The 26,575-nt window shown below is 42.2% G+C and overlaps 1 pseudogene across 1 annotated transcript; it reads left to right on the top strand.

Moving 5' to 3' along the window:
• The first annotated feature begins 5,153 nt into the window (after positions 1-5,153).
• On the top strand, positions 5,154-7,571 carry LOC109113964 (amino-acid permease BAT1 homolog; annotated as a pseudogene). Its single transcript, XR_016085675.1, has 4 exons — positions 5,154-5,433; positions 6,012-6,319; positions 6,390-6,573; positions 7,009-7,571. The product of XR_016085675.1 is annotated as an amino-acid permease BAT1 homolog (transcript).
• The last annotated feature ends 19,004 nt before the right edge of the window (positions 7,572-26,575 follow it).

Below are 26,575 nucleotides of genomic sequence, written 5' to 3'. Positions count from 1 at the left end.
ACATGCATGTTTTGATTCTTCAACTATTTCTCAATGTTTCCCAAATGTACCCCAGTAGTTGACACTTCAGATAAACTACTAAATTATAGTTTCTTATGTTTTATACCTTATTTAAGTCATTTGGGGGCGTACAATCTGGTCTGCATTAAAATCTCTCATTAATATAAGAGATTCAAATATCCAGTATCCTTGGTTTTAGGAGCAGTTTGAAAAAGCTTATTGCTTTGTCTTTTAGTGGATAAGTTTTTAAGGAGGTTGTGGGCTCCTTAATGGCTGAAGCTGAAGTTGGGTAGACTACTTATAATTTTGAATATTTTATTATCTAATAAGTCTTTCAGTTCAGCAACTTCAACTGTTATCAAATCAAGTAGACAAGCTAAATTTTGATGGCTCTTCCTTGAAGAATATGGGAACTCTTGGGAGTAGGAGTATTAAGAGACTTGAGGGGGGATATCCTATTGGTATATCCAGGGCCAATTGGCTTAGGAAACTCAGAGCTTAGATGAGACCATTATTTCATGGGCTTCAACAAGTGGCCATGACAAGTGCAACTTATCTAGAGGTGGAGGGAGATTTTCAGGTGGTTGTAGGCTGGTTGAGAGACAAGTTCAAGGGTTCATGGTTCCTTTCACTACATCATAGAGGCTCAATCTCTAGAATTCAGAGAGAACATGTTCAAATGGATTCAAAGATCATCACCTTTCTTGGCTGATAGTCTGGTACCAAGTGTATGAATATCTTAAAATTATTGGGGGGACCCTCCCAGAATACTGGAACAGTTGTTTTGTTTCTCTGTGTATGGATCATTATGCTGATCATACATAATTCTCATAACCCACAGGCTTGTATGTGCTATTTTCATAATTGACGAATGCATTTAACTGATACCAATAAATAGAGTTTATCTATCAGTAACAGATTAGTCCAATCTCTTATCCGCAATTCTGCACCAAATTGTTTGTTTCAGAGGAATTTATTGTATTTATTCATATAGTTAGGACTTAAGATTGATTTGATACACTGAATTTGGGTTTACAAAGCTGAAAGCCATCTAAGTATGATAAATTGACAACTGGTGCGTATATGTGCAAGCTGCTACCTAAGGCAAGTATGCTTGGAGACACTTGCTGCAACATAACCTTGTGAATGGAGATCCTTGAAGCAACAAACAAACAACTTTAAAATAAAATGTGTTTGGAGGACCTTAATTTTTGATCTTTTGATCTTTTGATCTATTGAAGAAACTGAATGCTGTCCAGTGTGCTTGCATGTAATTTTTTGGTGGTTATCTTTATTTGGGAATATGAACGCATTGGATTGAGCCTCTCTCTACAGGCATATTCTGCTACCCCCACCCAACCCACCCCACAATGAAAGCAATAGAAGGAAAGAACTAAAAGGAAAACCAGGAAAAAAAGATAGAATAAACCCCAAAAAGGTGGAAAAGATGAACATAAGTTTAGGAAAACCTGGAGATCAAAGATCTGCTACAAATTGGAAGGCAAATATTTGTAAGATCTGTTAGCAGTGTTGTATTGTTTTATCAATAAGCAAATATCTGTAATATCAAAATCTAACTTGAAAATGTTTTACTTGTGATAATGATGAATATGTTATTTATTTTCTAATGTGTCTCAATTATGGAACTAATTATTAATACCGATACTCAGGCAACTATGACTAATGTCCTAGGCATGTTCAACTATGTAGCAACACAAGCAACATTTTACATATTGGAGCTGATTTCTAATAGGGCCACTGCTTGGTGTAAGGGTTTAGTCTCTGGCCTACATGAGAATGCAAGTTCAAGTCTGAAACCGGCCACTAGGGGTGCACCTCACGGATGAACTCTGGTTGAGGATTTGTTAAAATTTGAATGGGTCTGGCCTGACGACCTGGACCTGATGCAGTGGAAGTTCTTCAAATTGGGTATCAGACTTGCAACCAAGCAGCCGCTTTGTGCATAAAAATGCCGAAGTTTAGGTCCCTACCTGTCCCCCTAGATCACCCCAGACAGCCGGGACCAGCATTGAATAATGGCGCTTTAGGGTTGGAAGCATAAAAGGTCCATTTTGGGTCTTCATATTCAGGTAGATGATACCTTTGTCAGTCTGCAAATTGAATAGAGATGTCTTGGAGCGAATTCTCTGTATCATTGAACCCAGATACATGCTACCAGATTCTTTTTTCTTATTGAAAGGAGATTCTACTGATGCCACGGAGGGCTTTTGTAGCCAAGTCGCTTCTATACGATGGGCCAAATTTCGGCTAAGTTTGGGAGTACTTGCTTATTTCAACTTGTTTTGAGTTGGGACAAATCAATAAGCACTTATTTATGTTTGGGAAATAAGTTCAAAATAAGTGCTGAAATTAGGTATTTATTTAAGAAACTTAAGTTTTGAGCTTATTTTCAAAGTGTTTATTTCCTTTCTGGCCTATCTTGGCCCGTCACGTCATTTTAAAAATACTTATAATACCCTTGTTAAAATAAGTGTTTTTTCATCAAACACTTATAAGCACTTATTAGAATAAGCATTTATTCAAGAATTATTTATTTTTCAAATAAACACTCCCAAACTTAGCCTTAGTGTGATATTATGAGGGCTGAGAGCGGGAGAAGCATGAATTTTATTCCTTAATTTTGCTGAGATCATGCTCTCAAACCAGATGTAGACAAATTGGGGAATTCGTTAAGGCTTAGTTTGGAAGGAGTACAAATACAAATATGTATAGTATAAATACATACAAAATAATATAAAATATAAGGTTTTGTGTTCTACATATTTGTATTTGTACTCCTAAATGGAACCTAAGGCACAGTTTGGAAGGGGTATAAATACAAATATGTAGAATGTAAAACATTGAATTTTGTATCATTTTGTATATATTTGTAATATACATATTTGTGTTTGTACTCTTTTCCAAGCTCAGTTCGGAAAGAGTATAAATACAAATATATACAGTGCAAATACAAGTTTAGTAATACAAAATAAAGGTTATGGGACCAGGTGGCTTTACTTCAATCTTCTTTGTGTAATCATGCAAACCTTTTACATTCCAGTTAATTTTGCAGATAATGAATTAAACACTGGTTTAGTGGTTTTTCAAGAAGCCACAGGTTTAGTGGTTAAGATGGTATTACTTAGGCTCAGTTTGGAAGGAGTATAAATACAAATATGTAGAGTGCAGAGTTCTGTATTTTGCAAGGTTTCAAAGTATGTATTGTATTGTATGATTGGGTTTCTAATGCACCTATTTAGAATATGTGCATTTGTACTCTTTTTTATTGATTTAAGAATATAAAAATTCTTTTTTATTGATTTAAAAATATAAAAATATGTATAAAAATGAAATTTTGAAAAAAAAATAAAAATAATAAAATGCATGGGATAAAAAGTGTCAATGCACACTTACCAATACATTTGGGTGTATTGATACTTTACATCGTAGTATTTTGTATTATTGTATGATTTGTACTGTATATATTTGCATTTGTCCTCTTTCGAAACCGAGCCTAATAGTTAGAATCAGGAGTCACACCTCACAGCACATCCCACCATGCATTTAAGACCTCTCCCATGAATAAGTAGATTGAGACTCTAGTGGTAATGCACTAGCTGGTACCCACTAAGCAGGTATAATCTAGACAAAAAAGTTATATTATATTAATTATATATTATTAATAATATATTATATTTTATAATCTTTTTTACTATATAATATTGTTGGGCTGAGCTTATTTGGAAAAGCCTGAATTTGGCCCAAAAAACAGTAAAATTTTGTCCAAACTACCCAGCCCATCAACATGTCGATACCCAATACCTCTAGAGAAAAGAATTGAACACCCTTCTCTTTGTGGACTTGGATGGAGTGGGGTGGGGTGGGGTGGGGGTAGGGATAGATACGACCAAGAATATATGAAATAGAAGAGATTGATATCCGAGTTCGGGTTTTGTGGACCCTGACAGCCGAGTATTGGGAACATCTTAGTATTTATGCTTTTTCATTCGTAAAGAGATATTCCTAAGGCATTGCTGAAACGGCTGTGACAGTGTGAGACTGTGAGGAAAGATTTTTTTAGGATGTCATATTTACTTAATTACTTTGCTTATACCTGCAATCATTTTTAGTTTGTTATATTTTCCTAGTTGAAATTCCTCAACATTTACATGATTTTCTCGAACTTGAAGGTTCTCAATAGACCTGTTCATGGGCCGGGTGGCCCGACGGGCCGGCCTGGCTCGGCCCAGCCCCGGACGGGCTTGAACAGGTATATAGGCCTGCGGGCTTAACCTCGGGCCAAAAAGCCCGGCCCGCAATAAATTCGAGCCAGGCTCGGGATTTGCCAAAATAGCCCGGCCCGAGCCCGGCCCGGCCCAACCTAAAAATAAATCTAAAAACCCTAGTTGAATATCCCTCTTTTTTTCACCTCTTTCTTTTCTTTTTCCAACGGAATTCTTCTTCTCCACATCCTCTTTCCCTTTTATATATATATATATATATATATATATATTTAATATAAATAAAATTTGAATTTATATATTTTTTTAATGTAAATAAATTCTGATTTATATTGATTATTGAATAGGGAAAATTTCTAATTTTTTTATTAGGGCCGGGCTTGGGTCCAAGTTGTAGGCCCGTTGGTCGGGCCGGGCTCGGACTCGGGCCTAACATATTTCTATTAATGAAGAGTAAAAGCCCGGCCTGACCCGGCCCGTGAACAGATCTAGTTCTCAATAGACCTGTTCATGGGCCGGGTGGCCCGACAGGCCGGCCCGGCCCTGGACGGGCTTGAACATGTTTATAGGCCCGCGGGTTTAAACTCGAGCCAAAAAGCCCGGCCCACAATAAATTCGAGCCGGGTTCAGGTTTTGTCAAAATAGCCTTGCCTGACCTAAAATTAGACTTAAAATGGGTTATGTGATTATGTCCATTTGAATAAATTTTTTGATTTAAGAATGTAAAACTGTGTTTTAAAACGTAAAAGAAAAGGAAAAAAACCATGTTGTAGGCCCATTGTTCATTTAAATAGGAAAAAAAACCATATGAATTTTTAATTCTAATTTGAATAAGAAAAATTGTAATTTTTTTTATTAGGTTGGGCTTCGGGTTTTTTATTAGAAACCCTTAATGATGGCATTTCATGGAAAATGCTATCTCAGTGCTTTTCTGACATTATTTGCATTCAGCGTTCTCTTCGAGTCAGGAAGAAAGCTTTTGATAGGACAATTACAGAGCTTGACCAAAAGACAGCAGAGGAAGCATTGGCCAATGAAGTACTAGAAAAGTTGGGGGGTTTGGTAAGAGAGTGCAAGGGCATAGAAAGGAAGCTTTCAACAACCTATAGTTTGGGTAGGGAAGGAGTTGGATTACAACCACAGCATGCCCTTCCCCTGTATGATGGGAGCACAAAGAGCTACTCTTTTCAAGGTACTAAAAGAGAGAGCTTTACCATCTTTCACAAAGAGCTACTGTTGAAAAGCTATGGGCCTCTTAGTTTCCACAAGGTCCAGCCACAACTCTTCATCACCCAGATAACTGTTAGAAATATCTATTTGTAAGTGGAGCATGTGTCTCAACTGTATAAAGATGGATCATATCCACTCTTTTGAGCCAGAGGACAAGTTTATTATGGATAATCAGCACTCTGAGTTTTTTGCCACTGAGGGTGCTTCTGTTCCATCTCTAATTAATCAGGAAGTTGGTTTCTCAGATGAGGCATGGACCATTCAATCAGACAACCTTAAGGCCTTGCCAAAACTTAATGAGTCACATGCTATAAAATATTAGATCATCAAGTGTGTAGACAGTAGGTAGACATTGCTTAAGAAATGAACATAATCTGTAAAGTACAAGTTGTGTAGAAGTATGATACAACCACTATATATATATGTGTGGTTCTTCTTTTCTTTTTTTGTCTTTCATTTAACTTTTAAGTGATTTCTGATAAGTTATTTCCAGCAACATCTAGCTGATAGTGTAACATTTAAAAATTGTATTGCTTCCTTGACGGGTTATTGGAGGCTTGGTTATAGTTATAATGCTTCCTCTTGTGTCACTAACTACACAATCCGCTTCCTACGCGTTCACTCATTTTGAGATATCTGAGTCAACTGGGATAACAAGCAGTGTATATGCTGCCATTCTATCTGTTCTTGTTAGTCAGTACTCTCTATATGGACATGATGCTGCAGCTCATCTCACAGAAGAAACAAAGGGTGCAGACAAGAATGGTCCAATTGCAATCCTTTCTAGTATAGGGATCGTTTCATTATTTGGATGGGCACACATATTGGCTCTTACTTTCAGCATTCAGGTATTATTTGTGAACTAATATCCAATTGTTATTTTCCATATCTGATACAAGATTGCTATTCTCAATCCAGGATCCAAGCTACTTATATGATGTAAACAACGAAACTGCTGGAGCATTTGTACCAGCCCAAAATACTTTATGACGCATTTCATGGGAGGTATCATAATGCCGCAGGAGCAATAATTTTACTCTTTGTTATCTAGGGATCCTTCTTCTTTGGTGGCCTTTCAATTACTACCAGTGCAGCCAGAGTGGTAAGTAAATTATCTCTTTACCTTACTAGGTTGTTTATACCTTTGCTTTTGGAACTATTCCTATAAAAAACCATAATAGTCTAAGCCTGAATATTAGATCCTGATCTGAAAACCAATTTCTCCTTAATGCACATCTTATTTTCATTGGCCTTGATGGTGACCTTAAACTTTTGCTGCAAAGTACTTTAGCTTAAGCAGGAAAAAAGGAAGTAAAAAAAAATGATGGTCATGGGCTTTTCAATTCAATCAATTGATTGTCTGACGTTATTTTCTTTATATTTCTACATCATTTTGAGTATTCTTATTTTGGAGAGATGTAAACTATTTCTCCTGTTAGAAGACCATGATGCTTGTGTCATGTCTGAATGACTTTTAATCTAATACTAATTGAATGAACTTGTCATCTCACCAACATTTCACAATTGCATGTTTCAGGTATATGCTCTATCAAGAGATCAGGGAGTTCCATTTTCATCCATCTGGAAAAGAGTGCATCCGAAACACAAGGTTCCAGCGAATGCAGTGTGGCTGTGTGCAACCATCTGCATTCTTCTTGGACTACCTATATTGAAAGTTAATGTGGTCTTCACTGCAATAACTTCCATATGCACAATAGGATGGGTTGGTGGATATGCTGTTCCAATTTTTGCAAGGATGGTCATGGCTGAGAAGAACTTCAAGCCAGTGCCATTTTATCTGGGCAAAGCAAGAAGGCCAATTTGCTTGATAGCCTTCTTGTGGATCTGTTATACCTGTTCAGTCTTCTTATTGCCAACTTTCTATCCCATCACCTGGAACACATTCAACTATGCACCTGTGGCATTAGGTGTAAGTTTGGGTTTAATAATGCTTTGGTGGTTTCTGGATGCAAGGAAATGGTTCAAGGGTTCTGTTAGAAACGTTGATATTTCTAATGGGAAGGTTTAATTCCTTCATAAATTTGCTTCTGTTTGTTAACGTTCCCATCAAATGAATGTTTTCTTGATTAAGTTAATGAATTGATTACTGATTACTGATAAAAAAGTTCCCACCAAATGGAAAAAGTCATAGGGTCCAATTTTCTATTATTGTAGTTGACAGGTCTTTCTTGTGATTCTTCCAAGGCATTAACAGGGGCAGAATTGAAAACTTTGGCTGATTTAGATTCCTGACTGAATCAAACAGATGCCAGGAATGGACCATTCTGATTCCGATTCCAGCTGCGAACCAAACGGACCCTTAGTTTTACATATAAATGCAACACAACTGCTATAATAAATTAGAGGGTTAAAATTTAGGATTCGAAGGTCTTCTTGAATTCTAGGCAAGGTTCAAAGTATCGATATGTATTGGCTGATATATATCGAGCCGATGACTTGCCGATATGCCCCTACAGGGGTTGTATTGGGTCAGACCATACTTCAGAGGGTAGCTAGGACTTAAACCGACCCCTCTGAACCAGTTTTGAAAAAAATAAAAAAAACATAAAAAAACACCGATACAGTCTGATACATTGAACCCTGATTCTAGAAAATCAGTTCTGATTGTTAGATAATAGAAATGTATTCAAGGATTTCATCTAGCAACTTAAACTTTTAAGTTGAATAGTTCCTTAACATGGTATCTGAGCCTATTTGACAAACCAAAGTTTAGTACTATTTGATCCTCGTTGTCCCATTATGTTTAATTAAATTTCAGCACAAGGTAAGAGTGGACCTATGCTTGTACATGCTTCAAGCCGAAGCCCAATAAGCTTTTGGTAAGAGAACATATTAGAGAAAAAAGACCTATTCATGAGCCTTTCCTAGCGCCTTGAATTTTTTAAGAATGGTTCCTTTATAATGATTAACTAAATAAGAGGCATATTAAAAATGCATGGGCTGGTGTTAAAAATACCTCTATCTTTTACAATGGCATTTGCTTTCTTATGTTCTTCATGAGAGAACTTAATTAATTAAAAGAAAATCTGTGTATTGATCAGTGACCAACAAGGTCAATAGTTTTAAAACAACCTCGTTGAGCCGTTGATTTTACATGTTTTAATAATTTTTATTATAAAAATATAAGAAGAATTGATAAAATCTCGAGGATCCTTCAAGTCAAAGGAAAGGTTGAGCTAACATGGATCAGATCAAATGTACCTTGATCCAAGATCGATCTTTTAATATTTAAATTAAAATCGTATTTATCAGATTTAGATTGAATTTAGATTGGATATAGAAATTGAATATCATATCATTAAACTAAAATCAAGGTTCAAAGTATTGATACGATTGGGTGTATCGTATCATATTTTTTAGTCTCGATACACCTATTTATAGGTGTTTCGGAACCCATTAATTTTAATAAAAAAAGACAAAAAACATTTCCAAAAATCAAAATTTGAAAAAAAAACAAAAAGAAAAAAACATTAAGCGATTGTTTTTTTTATACCGACGTATCCAAACTTTGAACCTTGACTAAAAATAAACAGAATATTATATGTGTAATTAACAAAAGTAAGCTTAGTTTTATACATCATAAATAAAATGACTTGGAAACAACTTTTATAAAACTTAAACCAACAACTTTTGGTAAATATACATGTATGCACAAGATTCAAACAAGCTTTGCTGATAAATGAGGCCTGGGTTCAAGCACCTATACATAGACGGGCTCTATATTGTAGGGGTGTTAATGGACCAGTTTGGGTTGGACCCCATCTAATTCAAATTCATTTTTTGGACAGATTAGATGGACTAATAAAACATTGAATTGGACCAGTTCAAACTTAATGGTCAAAGTGTTTATTGGATTAGATTGGATCCGGTCCATCCATTTGATAGAAGATAAGAATACAGGTGTCAATGGACCAGATTTGATTTATAACCAATTTGAACAGATTAAATGGTTCAAACATTAAATTAAATCGATCCAAAATGTTCTAAAATATTTATTGGATTGGATTGAACCCGATCCATTACGTTGTAATGGATTCATATTCGACCAGATTGGATTAGACCAATAGATACCCTACCAGTAGGCCTTGCATGCATTGTATCACTAACCCATTAACCCATTAACCCACTAACTAGGTCTAGCGTACCAAAGCTGCATTAGATTATTCAAAAAAAGAAACACAAAAAACAAAGACATGAATGAATGAGAACTGAGATCTTATCATCTTCCCCAACCAACGAGGCAACACCCATTTACAGCCTAAAAAAATGGTGAGAAGTCCAGATTCATTGCCAGCTGCCAAATTCATGTATTGTGAATATACATGGTAAACAACTAAACACTCGTTTCTGTCTCCACCTATGAGCTTCCACCACCTTCCAGCATACAAACAAAGACAACTTAAAATGGTCGGGCCAGTCCTAGTTGTGGACCGACTGGTGCACCCCAAAACCCTACTCATCTGCACAAGACGGCCCCACCTCAGCTTGCAAGTTGCAGCCCAACCCCTTCACTCTCCCTCCCAATTAATTTCCATTTTCCCAACCCATCCAACGAACCAACAAACATAACCACAGACAGCACAATTGGACATCTCCCCAGCTGCCCAATTATTATTATTAAAAAAGGGTGTTGGTGTTTCTTTGATGACAATTGGATGGCACGGACATAGCGGAAAAAGGAGATATTAGAGATAGAAATAAATAGATTTAGATTTTAGATGATGGCTTGGACGTGAGGCCAACGCAATATATAAAGATTCTTTAAATGGATGTCATCATGTCATCGGGCAGTTCGCACAGTAGTGGGCTGTGCCGTGCTGGTACATTGGACCTTGGCGGACTGTGTGTGTCTAGTCCAGAATCTCTAAAACGGGAAATCTGGTACGGCCCGTGGTCTGGGTTTCGGGCCACGAGCCATGCTGACATGGCTCACTTTTTTGTATTATACCATACCGACTCAGGCCTCAAAATCCCTGCTCAACATGGCACGGGGGTTTGGATCGGACTTGGCACAACCGACTTTACAGTTCTACACCTTGGTGAGATGGGATTCAATTCCAAAATCTTCACTACAACCAGCTAGATCTTTACTAATGAGCCAATTGGCATCTTCACGTCGAGACCATTCATTTATTGGCTCTTTGCTTTCTGAAGAGTTGTTATCTTTTTTGTTGTTGCAAATTAAGGAGGGAGAGTTGGGTACTAAGAGATAGGGGTAAGCATTGGTCGGTTCAGTTTGGTTCCGTAACAGAACCTATAACCTACCATGTAATAGTCAGTCCTGTAAAGGTTGGTTCCAGGCTGGTTTCAAGGTCTACCTGTAGAACCCGTTCTTTCTTTACCATCCCCCTATAGATTATATATAGTTTATAACTTACATTATTTTTTATTGATGAAATTGAGTAATTTAATATGTAGATTATTATGATATGTTAATGTATGGTCAAAACTTATCATTATAATTTAAGTTTTGTAAATATTAATTTTTACATTACTTATTATACACATTCAAATATTAAATGAAAACAAATGATCAAATCACTTGAGTAACTCAATGGTCAAGTGAGACCATGGCCTTTGTAACCATGAGTGTTTGGGTTTAAATCTTCACATTCTCAAAAGTATTTTGGGGTTTATTTCAAGGAAAATTCGGTTCCAAGCCGATTTGGGCAGAATCAATTCTAAGAATATAGAACTAGACACTATCATATAACAAATTGGGTAGAATCGATTCAAAGCCGATTTAAGATTATTTCCATTTGATTCCAAGTAGAACCTACCCATTTGCTCACCCTACTTAGAGACAAAAAAACTTCAAACTTTGACTATTGGGAATGTTTGGGTGACACATTAGTGGGGTAGAAGGGTAATTGCCCTCAATGTTTTTTAACCAAAAAGACGTGGGACTTAATGGATCGATGTATCATGCTCAAAGACATTCCAAACAGCCACTTGTTGACCCCCGATAATTAAAAGTTTTATCAGTGCTTTCAAAACCGGATCAGACCGAATAGTTAGACCAAAAAAATCAGGCCGGTTGCATTTCACCACAAAACCACTTTTTGGCCAAAAATCGTTGATTTGGTCAACAAATCGTGACCCAAGTGGTCAAATTGTCCAATCCTCGACTCGAACAATGGCTTTTGGACTTTTTTGCTTTTTAATTTTTTTGTTAGAATGGACTGTCTGTTCAAACTAGACAGTCGAATCATTTGACCCGAGAATTGGTCCCCAAAACAATTCTCCGTCTGGTTTAGTTTTAAAAACCTTGGATTTTATACTCCCCATCCCCGTCCCCGTCTCTATCCTCGCCAATGGGGATAAGGTTATCCCCATCCCCATCTCCATCCTCGCCAATGGGGATAAGGTTATCCCCATCCTCGTCCTCCTAGGGATCCCCATCTCTGTGGGGATCTCCATTCCCCATGATTTTTTATAATATCAATCATTTTATTTTTATTTCTTATTTTATTTATAAAATTAAAATTAAAATAGTTAAAATTTACAATTTTATTAAACAAGATTCAAATATATTCAAAGATATCAAATCATATTTTTAAAATATTAAAATCCATACATACATATACATACATGACAACTCAGCCTAACACGACCAGTTCGCAGTAGACCGAGCTTGGATATTCAACCACCTGGGGATAAGGTGACCTCGGGACACCTCGGACGAGATCACCTCGGTACCAGATCACAACAAATCACTTCGACCCCAAAGCACTTCGACATTCAATTCAGTTCGGAACCTAAAAGCATCAACTTAGGGACACTAACTCCGGACTACTACATGGTGACCCCAGAAATCCCTCCAACGAATTCCGAACCGCCCGGGATCACTCCGCGTAACAACTAGCATTATCTCCTCCCTGCCCGATTCAGGCGAAATTGATAAGCCTTATCAGTTGACGACATTATCCCTTAATTAATGAAGAAACCGATCTCATCGTGACAAAGATCCCAGAATGGATCCGCGAAACCCACGAGGACTTAGCTATATAAAGGCTCCAACCCCGGGGGCAAAAGGTATGCGTGATTTTTCTGCTTTCTAGCTCTCTACATTCTTAAGCTATTTCAGCTCGCAACAAGTATACTAACTTAAGCATCGGAGCGACCTCGCTGGGCTAGCCACCTCAGGTTCTCTGATCGTTCTCTTGCAGATTAACCTAGTCCGTCGTCCGACTGGAAGTCAGGTCACCTCTAGTAGGGAGCAGCTAGATCGCGCTACATCATTTGGTTATGTCTGTGGGAAACATTACAGAAAGCCTTTTCCACCATCAATAACAAACTCATATCCATGACATCTTCTAGCAACGCTGGACAAAACAATGAAGTGAACGTCTCCGGGGGCAACCTCAGTTCCCGTTTGTTTGCGTCGGTCAGTTCACCGTACCGCTTACTCGGCTGGGGTCCCAACGCTGATCATGCGCCAACCGACTATGCAGGTAAATGCGCCACTCCCTCCTGTAGTTGGTGTGACCTTCGCTGAACCGTCTGTGGTTCCTCCTAGGGTTGGCCAAGCCTAGTTCGACGACCTGGTACACTGCGTGTGGGCCATTTGGGTCCAAATGCAACAGGTCCAGCAGTTCCAGCACTATCAGCAGCAAGTCTTCCACCAGTTCTACCAGTAATAGTACCAGCAACAATTCCCTCCGTTGTAGCAAAATCAGTAGCCAGTCCCACCTCGACACCCAGTAGTACAGCTGAATCCGCCTCATCTATAGAACACTCGCTCTTCTCGCCGAGGCGAGACTCCCCAAGTTCCACCTCCTGTTGGGAGCCAGGTCTCGCCCCGTGGCAGGAGGGATGGACAGGTTACTCCGCTCGCTTCATAGTGCAACAATGGAAGCATATCAGGAGATACTCAGCCCGCTAGGGCTATCTTGCCTCGATCCTCGCATCAAGAAGGTTCGCTCACGGGAAACCGGTTTGGGGTTTTGGCTGCGAACTCAAGGTGAGGCCCTTCCATCCATGGTAGTCAGCCTCAGCATCTAGAGGCACTTCGTGCCAGAACAGTTCCTGACCACACAGAGGTCAACAGCACTAATGCGGAGCCGATCAAGAAGCAACAGCGAAAGCGTCGCGAGGCACGTAGAACCACAACTCAGAATAGTCAGCTTGCCAGGCCCAGCCAACCAGAGCAGGTAAAGGGTAAAGAGGAGGCAAGCTCGGTAGCTACAAAGACCACTCCCCTCCTCTCAGGTCATCCCCATTGTCCTTCGAGCTACTAGCGACCCCGATGCCAAAGGAATTTAAAATGCTGCCTGTTGACAAGTATGTTGGATCCTTCAATCCGAATGACCATGTGGACTCGTTCCAGTCCCGAATGCACCTACCTGGGGCTGACAAGTCCTGCATGTGCATAGCCTTTTCCACCACGTTTAAAGGAGTAGCTCGCACATGGTACCAGAACCTTGCACCAGGAACAATCAGAAGTTGGGCACAGTTCGTAGAGATGTTCACCTCGCACTTCATTACCAACAAGAAGTGCCTGAGGCCCCAAGAAAGCCTCCTCAACGTAGTCTAAAGAGAAGGGAAGTCTATCAGAAGCTATATTAAACGCTTCAATGACACCTGCTTATAGATCCCCGATCTAGATCCAGTTGTGAGGCTCACGACAGCGAAAAAAGGTATTACCCTCAGGGAATTCAAGTGGCATGTCGTGGCCAATAAGCCTAAAGACATCACCGAATTCCTCAAGCTCGCCGACCAGTTCATCGGGATCGAGGAAGAAATGAAACAAAAGACTGAAAACCCAACGGAAAAGAGAAAAAGAGAAGGAGAACAACACAAGTAATGGCGACAATAAACGAAGAAAGAGCAAGTCCCCGACTAGGGGAGGAAACAAGTCTGGAAGTCGATCTCCTTCACGATCTCATAAGTCAGGTCGGCATTCCCGAACTCCGCTGTTTGAAAGGACGAGCTACACACCCCTCAATGCAAAGCGAGGAGAAATTCTTATGGCGATCAAAGACTCCTCCTACGTGAAGTGGCCACCTCGGTTTGAAAGGACGAGCTACACACCCCTCAATGCAAAGCGAGGAGAAATTCTTATGGCGATCAAAGACTCCTCCTACGTGAAGTGGCCACCTTGGTTGAGGGGAGATCTCACCACTAGAAACAGAAACGTCTATTGTCACTTCCACAAAGACCATGGACATAGTACAAAAAATTGCAGAAACCTCCATGACGAGATCGAGGAGCTCATCTGTCGCGGTTATCTGAAAAATTTCATACAAAAAGAAGACAAGAATTAAGATGCGCCTAACAGACTAGCAGGGAGAGCAAAGAAAAAATGCTCCCGAGTCCAGCAGTAGACAAAATGAGGAGCAGATAAGGCAGTTGCCAGAAGAAAGGCCGATCCACGGAGTAATCAACATGATTACTGGTGGGTCCATCATCGCGGGCTGCACCTCAGCAGCAGGTCGAGCTTCAGTTCGTGAACAAGAGAATGAGGAGCAGAACCCACCGAAGTGACCTAGGCTCGAAGATCCCATCTACTTCACAGAAGATGATGCGTGCGCGATCCAATATCCTCATGATCATGCCCTGGTAATAAAGCTGAGGATAAATGACTTTGAATTCAAGCACGTCTTAGTGGACCCGGGCAGTTCGACCGACATTATGTTTAAGGACGCCTATGATAAATTCCAGCTCCAAGAAAGCGATCTCATGCCAACAGATACCCCCTTGGTAGGCTTCAACGGCGAAGAGGTCAGACCGCTAGGGCGAGTCTCAGTACCTATAGAGGTTGGCACATGGCCCAACATTGTAAGGTTCGAGCACACTTTCCTAGTGGTTGCGACTCCATCCCCGTACAACGCCATAGAAGGTCGGCCCATTACGCACACCCTACGTGCGGTAGTATCCACCTACTACTTGGCGATAAAGTTCCTTACGGACTATGGAGTAGAGGTTGTGCGAGGCGACCAGCTCGAGTCTCACAAATGCTACGTTGCCGCCCTCAAGGGGAAAGCCAAGCTAGCGGCTGATATCGAGCTCGAACGACCTGCAGAGTATCCCAAGGAGCGAGCTACACCAATAGAAGAGGTGATTCACATCCCGGTCTCAACAGAAGATCCAGCTAAGACTCTCCAGATCGGTGCTTCGACCGAGGAACCGCTCCACTCTCAGCTGGTAAGTTTTTTATTTAAAAATTTAGATGTAGGAAAACTCTTAGCGGCCGATTTCATCAAGGAGGTCCATTACCCGGGCTGGGTAGGTAACCCAGTTCTAGTAAAAAATGCCAACGGTAAATGGCGCATGTGCGTCGATTATACCAACCTGAATCGAGCCTACCCAAAGGATTGTTTCCTGCTGCCCAAGATCGACCGCCTAGTGAACGCGACCTCAGGGAATGAGTTGCTGAGCCTTTTGAACGCGTACTCGGGATACAACCAGATTAGAATGGACCCTACCGATGAAGAAAACACAGCCTTCATAACTGAGCTAGGACTATATTGTTATAAGGTTATGCCCTTCGTCCTAAAGAATGCCGGGGCAACCTTTCAAAGGCTTGTAAATAAAATTTTTGAGCCGTTAATCGACATTAAAATTGAATGCTATTTGGATGACATGGTCGTTAAGACCCAACTTTCAAATTTTTTATTAAATGATTTGCAATGTGTCTTTGAAATTTTGCGTAAATTTAACATGAAATTAAACCCCAATAAGTGCGTCTTCAGTGTCACCTCGGGTAAGTTCTTGGGTTACATAGTCAACCGACGTGGCATTGAAGCCAACCCCGAAAAAATAAAGGCCATCTTAGATATGAGACCACCTCGCAAAATAAAGGAGGTTCAGAGACTAAACGGCAGGATAGCCGCTCTGAGCCGTTCCAGGTCCAAATCGGCAGATCGCTGCCTGCCTTTCTTTAAAGCCATAAAGAAAAGCAAGGACTTCAAAGAGATACCTAGTTAGTATCCCGGTTCTGACCCGACCCGAGGAGGGAGATGTTTTAAAGTTGTACCTCTTTGTGAGCGACGAGGTAGTCATCTCGGTACTAATAAAAGAGGTAGATCGGGCCCAACGACCCATCTACTTTGTCAGCAAGGTTTTGCAGGATGCCAAAACAAGGTACCCAGAGATCAAGAAGCTGGCGTATGCACTAGTCATAGTAGCTCAGAAACTTCGACCCTACTTCCATCCCCACACCGTCGTCATCCTCACCAACAAGCCTCTGAGGCAAATCCTACTCAAGCCCGAGGTGTCTGGCAGACTAACAAAATGGGCCATCGAACTCAGCGAGTACGGCATCCGGTACGAACCTCGGACGGTGATTAAGGCCCAAGCCTTAGCCGATTTCGTAGCATAATGCATGTTCAGCACCGCAACCCCCAAACTGACCGAGCTCGGGCACACAGAGGAGGCATCAACCAACGCAACACCAATCCCGGTTCGAGCAAGTCCGACCTAGGACGAGGAGCCTTGGATCCTCCATATTGACGGTTTATCCAACCAGCAAGGAAGCGGAGCAGACATAATTTTGTATGATCCAATTTGGGTAAAACTGAAATATGTCCTCCGGTTCGGATTCACTGTGTCCAACAATGAAGTAGAGAATGAGACATTAATAGCCAGACTCACCTTAGCGAAAGAAGTAAAGGCTAAACATCTCATCATTTGCAGTGACTCCCAGCTCGTGGTCAACCAGATCAACGGCGAGTATGAATCCCGTGACCCCACCATGGTTGCTTATTTGGCCAAGGTCAGAGAAGTTCTATGCGGCTTTTTATCTTACTTCATCAGGAAGATCCCGAGATCCGAGAACGCTGAGGCTGACGCCTTGTCCCGGTTGGCTAGCCCAAGTAGTAACACAACGAGGACAGTGCACATAGAGGACTTGCCTCGGCCTAACATTCTCGGGGGGTAGGAGAGGTTGCTCCTACAGTACAAGCAGAGCCGAGCTGGATTGACCCACTTGCGAGCTATCTGCTTCACGGGACCCTCCCTGCAGATCGTAATGCGGCCTGAAGGGTAGAGCGCCAGTAAGCTAAATACGACATTATAGACGGACAGCTGTACCAAAGATCTTTCACGATCCCCTACTTGCACTGCTTGCGACCCTTAGAGGCTGAGCTCGTTCTCCATGACACCTATGAGGGCTTGTGTGGCGGACACTTGGGGTCAGGGCTCTCGCTTAGAAGGCACTGCGACAGGGGTACTAATAGCCCACAACGAAGGCAGACACACTTGAGCTCGTCAAGAAGTGTGACAAGTGTCAGAGACATGCCAACATCCAACACCGATCTTCTGTCGACCTCAAATACCTCACCAGCCCGTGGCCCTTCGCACAGTGGGGGATCGACATTCTTGGACCGTTCCCGCCAGCGACAGGACAAAGGAGATTCTTGGTGGTAGCAATGGATTACTTCACGAAGTGGGTGGAAGAGGAACCCCTAACGACGATCACAACCCGCAACATACAAAATTTCTTTTGGAGAAATATAGTATGTCGCTTCAGGCTTCCTCGGGTACTCATCCCCGACAACGGAAAGCAGTTCGAAGACATCAAGTTCCAGAATTGGTGCGCCGAGATGGGGATACAATAGAACTTCACCTCGGTGGCACACCCCTAGGCAAACGGGCAAGTAGAAGTCACCAACAGAGCCATACTCCATGGACTGAAGGCTCGCATAGCCCGAGCCAAAGGACTGTAGGTAAATGAACTGCCCAGTGTTCTATGGGCCTACCGGACTACCATTAAGACCGCCACGGGTAAAACCCCCTTTAACCTCACCTATGACACGGAAGCGGTGATCCCAGCAAAGATCGAGGTGCCAACACTACGCTTGGAGACCTACGATGAGAAAACAAATGATGATGAGCTCCGTACCAATCTCGACCTGGTGGAAGAAGTATGAGACCTGGCATACATTCGAACTGCAGCCTACCATCAGAGAGTGGCTCGGTACAATAACGCCCGGGTCAAGAGACGACACTTCCGTGTCAACGACCTGGTTCTTCAGAAAGTTATGGTACCTAAGCTCGGTGTAGAGAAGCTCGAACCGAATTGGGATGGTCCGCACCGAGTAAAGTGGGTACTCTGGAAAGGTACATACGAGCTCGAATCCCTAGAAGAAAAATAGATGCCTCGAGACTGGAACATCGGCAACCTGAGATGATACTACCTGTGATCGCTGAACTGGAGAGAGGATTGCGAGTCACTCCCAGAAGCCCAAGGGCTATGATGTCGAGCTAACATAAGAACTCAGCACCACGATAAGTCCCAGTCGCCTCTTCGGCATGGGCAGGCAAATCCCAGTCGCCTCTTCGGCATGGGTAGATAAGTCCCAGTCGCCTCCTCGGCATGGGCAGACAAGTCCCAGCCGCCTCCTTGGCATGGGCAGACAAGTCCCAGTTGCCTCCTTGGCATGGGTAGACAAGTCCTAGTTGCCTCTTCGGCATAAGCAAATCATTCCCCATGCCTAAGGCATAGACAGTTCGGGTATAAACCCTACGTCGTCTAGCCCAGTTCGGCGTATAATAACAGGTTGAACCCACTAGCTCTAAGGGACAACCGACATGACTAGCCCATAAGCAGACAGGTCGGGTATATACCCTACAATGTTCGCTCACCTCGGTGTGCATTACATGAAGTTACCCCTATTAGTAGTCCAGCTCGGTAGCTTGACTGTTCGGGGTAACCACTTGAGAAGATTCTATTTTCGGTTACCCTTACTTGTTGTCCAGCTCAGTTGCTCGACAGTTCGGGGTAACCTATATCTACTCCTATTTGCTTAGTTCGCTAGTTAGGGAGTTTGCACTTGGGACATTTTTGAACAAAAAGACAAGTCAAAAGTGTATTTCATTAATATAAGGATTCGGTACCAAAAAAAAGAGAGTTCACTATAGACCGAGCTCGGAGGCCCGGGGTATACAATATGAAAGATAAGGGAGTCTATTTGTCTGGATGCTCTTCGTCCTTGCTCGAGGCTTCAGCAGGGGGGTCCACACTCTCGTCAGCTCCGGCCTCTTCCATGCCACCGAGCAGCTCGCTGTCACTTTCTGCCTCAAAGTCCGAATCTTCGGCATCCTCGACAACCATCTCATCTGTTGACCCTCGAAGTGGTGATTGCACTCAGGTCAAGCTGCGGGAATTCGTGACGGGTCAGCCATCTACTGAGCTTGAAGCCTTTGCGATATCTTTCCATCCCCGCCTCGATCATCTCTCCATGGAACTCCTTCGAGGTTTTATATAACTCGACGACCTTGGTTTTGGCCTCCTCCACTGCCTGAAGGAGTATCTCAGTTTGCTCCTTCACAAGGGCCTCGAGGTTCTCTACCCCCCGCTTTAACGTCGCGTTCAGCCCCGCAAGCTCCTCCTTCTCGGACATCAATAGTGTAATAAACTCTTTTTGAGTCCGCACATCCTTCTTCAACTGACTATTTTCATTGCGAGCCAGGTTTAGTTCGGTGTAAGCCTCGCGAGACAAGGCCTCAGCGGCAAGAGCCCTCTTCAGGTGCAGTTCGGACTGGTACGTTAGAGCATGTACAGCGGAGTTCACCTGCCAAGAGAAGAACAACAGTTAGTACAAGAAAAGTTATCTACAGAATTGAAGGTGCAAGGACAGAACTTATCACCATACAATGGGTAGCCGCTGGAGCTCCGAGCTGAGCAACCGATAGTTTGGCCCAGTTAGAGACCTCCTCGGCGTATACCGCGCTCTTGCTTTTGAGAAGGTTGTACTTCGGAGTCAGGATGCTCCGAGCTGCCTCCTCGCTGCCCGAAGAATCGACAACCATAGGGGTGGGCTCCAAAAATGCCTCCTTGGGCGTGCGAGGGGGGGGAGACCTTTCCTGTTTCCTCGACCAGATCGATCACTAGCAGATGGCTGCTCGGACTTAGGGACGATAGCCTGCGGAGACTCGACACGAGCTCTTTTGGAGCTCGCTTCTTCTTCCCCTTCATTCTGCCAAGGAATTCGTTCCCAGGGAGTTTCATGGCTGCTGTAACAAAAGCAAAATGTTAGAAACAGCATCAAAATAAAACAAAGGCAACACAAAATTGACGACCTACCAGGACTCAGACCGACCCGCACGAGCTTGTCTTCGGTCACATAGCCCGCGAACTTGAGACCGAGCTCCGCCCAGGACTGGATCGCTTCCCTTGTCTTCAAGTCCATCCTGACACTGGGGTCGTGGATGGCCGCCCTCCAGTGGGTCGGGAAAGGCCACCCCTTAGTGTTACGGACCAAAAAGTAGCCCCTTTTCCAGGCCGGGACCTTGTTTGGGAGTTCGTGTAAAAGCTTGTAGCCTGGACGTGGGGACAAGTAGTAAGTCCGTCTGTGCTCAGATAGAACACATGAGGAGTTCTTCTTTATTGAAAGGATAGAAGAAAAAATATCAAGATTAAGGGGCAGGTTATAGTCGTGAAAGAGCGAGATGGTTCCTACTACGTTGCAGATGGAGTTCGGGTGCAACTGAACTATGGTGATGTTAAAAAGTTTAATGACTTTGGCGATCAGGGGGTGAAGTGGAAGACGAAGACCAGCTGCGAGCTGCTCATCGAAGATCACGATCTCGTCGTGACCGTGCTCCTAGGGAAAGTTACCTACCAGAAGACTATAGACAAGGTTACTCGGAAGCCTATATCGAGCTACTAAGGCCTGGAGCCTGTTCGCTGTCATCGTCGATGGGCCAAAGTTATCTGGCTGTCGACCTCGGTGCGAGGAGGACGCCAGACCACCGGAGGCCTCTCACACCTCCCGAGGTGATTCTACCTCAGGAGGACCACGGACCGCTTCTTGACCCGAAGTAGCTTCTTTGGTAAGGCGATCTACGACTTAAGTCGAGGTACCCACCTCGGCCCCAGTGAATTCACTGAAGGGGATGAGAGATCCATCCTATGGACGCCCAAAGATTGCGGAATAAGGGGCGAATTTCAAAAATTTTATCTCTCCCTTCAACTGGGAATCGTATTCCCTAATTAGAAAATCATATTTTCAAGGATCAATCTTGAACCATAAACTGAACCAGATCTGAACCAAAAGGAGTGGGAGAGGATTATACCTAATATGGAGAAATACTATCTCCCAATGGAGGTGTTCACGCCCAAGGAAGGATCCAAAATCTGCTCCCACTGAAGATGGCGCAGTGAAGGATGGAGCAGAATCAACAATGTTCTTCAAAAGAACTTGACCCTTCGCAAGAATCAACTGGACGGCTTGTGAGTACAGCTCCAACCAATCTTTTCCCAAAAGATTGAAATCAAGATCAAATCTTGATTGCTCCCAAGAACTGGAGATCGAACTGAAGGAATGGCAATGGCAGGAAGGTGGCGGCAGGAGAGAATTTGCAGTATGCAGGAAATCTCTCAATCTCTCTTTCTTCAAAGAGAAGAATGCTGTTGATCATGTAAAAGGCTGCCGCCCCCTTCCCCTTTTATAATCTCAAAGGGATCAGCTCCTAATCAGATTAGGAGTTGCTAATCCAAATCATATTTGGGTTAGAAGTCCCTTAGTGATAAGGGATAATCCTTATCTTATCTATAGATCAGATCAGCTATCTCCTAATATAATTAGGAGGTTTCTAGATCTAAATCTCATTTAGATCTTGGACTCTCTGAGTGGATAGGGTCTAAGTCCAATCCTTTTAGCTGACCCACTTCAGAATTCGCCCCCTTTAAATGACTGATCAAATCAGCCCGGTTCGAAATGGGCTTAAGGCCCATTTAAGGTTATGTACTCAAAAAGCCTTCCAAACTGCTGCCCAGTTGGGCTTCCTTGTATGGCGTGGGACCCAAGCATTGATCTACACATCAGCCACATGGGTTCAGCCCAGCCTTTGATACAAGGCCTAGCCGAATGCACTACTGAAGACAGTGTACCCCCTGAAACCCTTCAAATGGGCTCTATGGGCCCAACACTTACACTAAGTGGTCCCTGGGCCAAGCCACCTTGTAACACCCAGGGACTGTGGGTAGATGCAAGATTAGCCCATCAGGTGTTATCCTCAATGGTCTTACACTTAACCTCTCAGCCCATAATGATCATACACTGCCCGACAAGAGAGGACCTCTCCCTCGGCTGCAAGGAACAGTGTTGCACTCTCCACTCATATGGATCCTGGGAATTAAAACCTTCTTGCAAACATTTTAGAAACCATAATATATATACTTTTATATCTTATATAAAATATATTTTGCAAAACAAATCTCAACGGTTGAAATCGGCTGCCGGCAGTCTTGGTTTCCATCAGTGAGAGTGCATCCCCGATCATTACCTTTGTCCGACAAAGGGGTTGATCTTGTCACTATGATCACCCACTCAGACGAATTCTCGGACTGTCCCAACATACCCAGGTTTTGACCCCCGCTAAGGATCTCACTGATTGGTACATCAAAGATAGCCCAATCCGACACCTAGTGCAGTATCATAATCGAGTCTAGGGGTCGGGTGTAACTTTCTAGTTTTGCCCATCAATCTCCAAGGTCCAGGGCAATACTGGAAATCTGGTCCAGTTCAAAGATTCAATTAATCCTACACTGTATGTGCCTAGGGTCTCACCCTGGCAGCTGAGACAGGCCACCCCAACCGAATTGGTGGCACCACAGTGTCAGCCTTGTCAGGATAGGTCTCCCCAGACCGACCCACTGGCTGTGAACATTCTAAACTAACACGAGTCTCATTAAGTGTCCAGTTTAAGGGTATTACACAGAAACATACCAAGGGAACATGAATCAAATATGTATCTTTATTTATTTACAACAAACTCATAAAGTACATCATTCTGATTGAAGCTAAGGGCATACAAAACTGTCTAACATTCGCTGCTCCCATCTAGGAGACTATCAAAGCTAAAACTAGACATGGAAATGACAACTGAATCAGAAAGGAGAACTAGGGAAGACTCACCAAGGAGAGACCAAACTCAAAGAAGACATCGAACTGGAAGAACTGAACTAAGGAACTTGAATGCGACCTCATATCGAAGGCTAGCGAATTTGTGGCGAAGCAAATGAGTCTCAGGCCCCTTATTTATAGCCGCTATGTCCAAAAATCAACAGTCGAGATCGAAGCAATCCAATGGCTCCTAGGAAAACCGGCTGTGCGACCCCCGAGGTTGAAATCGGTTTAGCGTGTTTTTGATGTCCGCGGAGTTTATAGATCGTGTGACGTCCGCGTGTAAACTAGACGCAACCTGGGTTATTCCTAGTTGAGTCGGGTAGCCAAACAGGTTCGACCAGCGATTCGCCCGACAAGCCGCCTGAACCTCGAGCCAAATCCCCTTGGACTCGTCATGAACTCCCCGCACCGGGTCAAGACCCCTGGCTCGGGGAGTCGGGGTCAATTGATGAAGGGTGATTTGGCCCGACTTAGTAAAGAGGGGACACGTGGACACGACCTGACCAAGAGATGACAACTCAGCCTTACACGATTAGTTCACAGTAGATCGAGCTCGGATATTCAACCACCTGGGGATAAGGTGACCTCGGGACACCTCGGACGAGATCACCTCGGTACTAGATCACAATAGATCACTTCGATTCCAAAGCACTTCGACATTCAATTCAGTTCGAAACCTAAAAGCATCAGCTCGGGGATACCAACTCCAGACTACTACGTGGTGACCTTGAAAATCCCTCCAACGGATTCTGAACCGCCCGTTATCACTCCGCGTAATAGCTAGCATTATCTCCTCCCCGCTCGATTCGGGCGGAATTGATAAGCCTTATCAATTGACGACGTTATCCCTTAATTAACGAAGAAACGGATCTCATCATGGCGAAGATCCCGAAACTGATCCGCGAAACCCGCGAGGACTCAGCTATATAAAGGCTCCAACCCCTGGGGCAAAAGGTACGTATGATTTTTCTGTTTTCTAACTCTCTACATTCTTAAGCTATTTCAACTCGCAACAAATATACTAAGTTAAGCATCAGAGCGACCTCATCGAACTAACCACCCCGAATTCTTTGATTGTACTCTTGCAGATCAACCTAGTCCGTTATCCAATTGAAAGACAAATCACCTCTAAGAAGGAGCAGTAGATCGCGCTACGTCACCATGCGTTCAACCTGTGCACACGATTTTTGTTGTTGGATACAGCATCTCCCTACGTACACATATATGTACTTGTTGAGTGTCAAATGGACAACATACAACTTCGTACATTGTGTGTATGTATGTATGTTGTAATCGCAATAAATGCCAACGTTGTCCTCATCCTCTCCTCCCACCAACTGCCAGTGCCCTGCATTGATTAAACAGAGGGTATGCCAGATGTTGCTGTTTTAAGACAGATGGTCATTAATCATAACACGTGGCTGTACTTGAAGATAGTCAAACGATGAAGAATTTGGTCAAAATAGTCAGGCTCTGCAGCTGGAATTAAATATGATACCATACTACAGTATATGAATGTAATGAAATTAGGCCCTTTATACAATGTCTCACTCGGAGGTATTATACAAAATGTTTCCGCTTGCTGAATGATGATAAATAGGAGCCCGGCTTCAGTCCGTGCAATCCTGTACTCACACCCTTCCAACAGTCTGTTGCAATCTTAACATTTTTGTATGAAATAAAACACATAAGTATGGGAATATTTTTAATCTAAGGCTGTAAAAAATGTTTGAATGAGTTTTTTATTGACTGAAGTCAAATTTTATAAATAGACAATCACTTGAGAGATGTCATTTGGGGGATGTTCCATTTTTGGATTTTGAGAGTGGGAAATCAAGATAATTATGTTCTTTTTTTTTCAGATTTATGTGAGATTGTAATGTTTCACAGGTGAGTAAGTAATTTTTCCATGGAGGGTTGGCAACATTTAGATGGGACAAAATTACTCTTTTATTGATAATTTTTTTTATGGTTAAAATGGTCATTATCTAAACTACCTAAAAAATAAAAGAATATAGGCAGATGCACTTATTGAGATAAGTGTTTCTTAAAAAATAATCACGCAAGTAAATAATTTCTATAAAAGCAAATGGGGCCTTGATATGTTATTATATTAGTTAAAATATCTAAATTCTAATTTAACTTAATTAAGGAAATTTTTAAAACAAATTTGATTTAGTTGAATGATTAAAATAAGAATTCAATTATATAATGAATATTTAGCTATACCTTAAATTCAGATGTCAATCAATCAGTTATTTTTAATTGGTTCATAGATTTTGCCTTGAAAGCAAACATATTGAGATGGGCCTCATAAGTCAATTATACTAGGCTTCATGTCTTTTTGCCCCAACTTAATTCTCTCTCTCTCTCAAAGCAAGGTAACAGGTTGTGTTTGGTTGTTTCCATGTGGTCCCTCGATAATACATCCAACTCCAACCAACCACTAGGAGATGGGTTCCCCTTTCCAAACAAAACAAAACAAGCCAATTCTAATCTGAGCTCCAAAGTCCAAACAAGGTATCCCGGCTGACAAGATGAACAAATTTATCTACGAAGATATGTAGCCCAGATGAGCTGATTTGGACCAGCATCCAATCATTTTTATGGCTACATTGCTATATATACCCTTTGGCGGACGTGATGCAATTTGGCTTTGGCTTTCATATCATGAATCATAAACAGGCAGGCGTGCTGCCACTTGGGAAGGCTTTTCTTTTTCCACCACTTTCTTTGTAATTGGAATTTCGACTTTTAGGCACCCAGAGAGCCCAACACATTACAGCTATATATATATATATATATATATATATATATATTGGTGAAAACGCAGATTCGATGATAAAAGATACGCCACGAAATATGGTGAAAACACAAAATTTTCCAACCATCGTTGGCTTTTTGTTTATGGTTTTACTTCTTGTCGGTCTCCCTCCATCTTTCCCCAACCTTTTCTCATCCAGACAAAAGAAAAGAGAAAAAGAATAGAAAAGAAAAAGAAAGAAAAACACCCAGGAAAACACTGGCATTTTGTTGTTCGTTTCGTGTCATAAATCATAATGGTCTAATTCTACCGTTCCCGACTCAAATCCTATCACCTACTTAACTCCAATGTCGATCTAATACCAACAAATCCCTCCAAATTCCAAACCCATCATCAGCTCTGCCTCTCTCTCTCTCTCTCTGCTTCTAGATTCTACAGAGTGGAATATGATACGAGGGTCCTCA

Source organism: Nelumbo nucifera, chromosome 4 (assembly GCF_055504915.1).
Source record: "Nelumbo nucifera cultivar China Antique chromosome 4, China Antique-T2T, whole genome shotgun sequence".
In the NCBI taxonomy this organism is placed as follows: Eukaryota; Viridiplantae; Streptophyta; class Magnoliopsida; order Proteales; family Nelumbonaceae; genus Nelumbo; species Nelumbo nucifera.
This window is presented reverse-complemented; position numbering and strand designations above follow the sequence as displayed.